Raw genomic sequence first — 1,403 nt, forward strand, 5'->3', positions numbered from 1 at the left:
TTTTATAAAGCATTTTAGTCACTCCTTTTTGCCAGGCATTGTGCTGAGAGCTTGGGACATGGGGTAGGAAAGATGTCTTCATTGCCTCTGAGTTTATTGGGAGTTATGTAAGAGATAACTGCGATATGACTGACTTTTGCTGACTCCTTGCATTGGAGAAGGAAATGGCAACCCACTCCAGTGTTCTTGCCTTGAGAATCCCAGGGATGGGGGAGCCTGGTGGGCTGCCGTCTATGGGGTCGCACAGAGTCGGACACGACTGCAGCGACTTAGCAGCAGCAAAGACATCATAGGATGCTGGGCTTATAACTTGAGTGATTCTCAGGGTTGCCACTTAAGTATCTGTGGAAGCCAGACAGGCAAAGGGGCAAAGGAGGGTTAGCAGGGAACTCTGACAAACTGGGAAGGTATGTTAAGCATAGAGTTGCAACAGCTAATAGTTTTTTCTTAAGGAAAAGCCACAAAGCTTAATTTTTATGTGAGCTCTCTTGATTTTTTCAGTCCTGTCTATGAATCCAAATTTTAAAAAGTGAAAGACCAAACAAAACACCTCTGCAGCCAAATTTGACCTTGGCTTACCAGTTTGCCAGGCATTCTGCCAACCTGACATCTTTCCCTCTTACAAAACAATTGAGGGTCCATTATTTTAGGCACTGGGAGATAGAGCAGTGAGCCAGCCAGACAGTTTTCTTGCAGAATGACCCTGGCGGGGGTGGTGGGGTTCTGGTACTGTACTTCTCAAACTTCAATATGGGTGGGAATCACTGGGTAGATTCTGAATTGGGGGGGGGGGGGGAGGTCTGCGTTGAGGCCTGAAGCTTTGTCTTTCTAACAAGCTCCCAGGTGTTGGTGATGCTGGTGGCCCCTGCTGTTATTTGAAGTAGAGTAGGGGGTTTGCCTGGAAGGTGCGTTTGCCTGGCAAGCATCCTCTTTATACTTCGATTTTAGTTTATGGGGTGATTTGGAAGAGAGCTGGTGACTTCCGAGGCGGATATTAGGGCTCCCCCATACAGTCTCTCATGCCAGGCCTCTGTCTTCAAGAGTTTATAATCTAGAAGGCGAGGTGGGGGTGGAGGAAGGTGCTGGGAAAAGCTTCCTGGAGGAGGTACTCGGGAACTGCAGGCACTTCCCCTGCCGCCGAGAAAGGAGAAACCCTGAACTCCCCCCTCTTCTGGGGCGGGGTCTCAGCAACCCCACTGCAGCTTTGGTTTCCCAGGCATCCCACGTGTCTTCCGTCCGCCATCCCTGCCAATCAAGCTCCTCCCAGGGGCTGGGTGAGAGTTTAAAGGCGGCTGCAGTGCCGAGCGCTCCCAGAGTGCCGCGCGGCGGGCGGGTTTGGATTTTAAATCCCCGCGGCCAATCAGTAGCGCGTAGGCTCTTGTAACGTTCCCGGCGCCGCGTTT

Source organism: Bos taurus, chromosome 25, assembly GCF_002263795.3.
Source record: "Bos taurus isolate L1 Dominette 01449 registration number 42190680 breed Hereford chromosome 25, ARS-UCD2.0, whole genome shotgun sequence".
In the NCBI taxonomy this organism is placed as follows: domain Eukaryota; kingdom Metazoa; phylum Chordata; class Mammalia; order Artiodactyla; family Bovidae; genus Bos; species Bos taurus.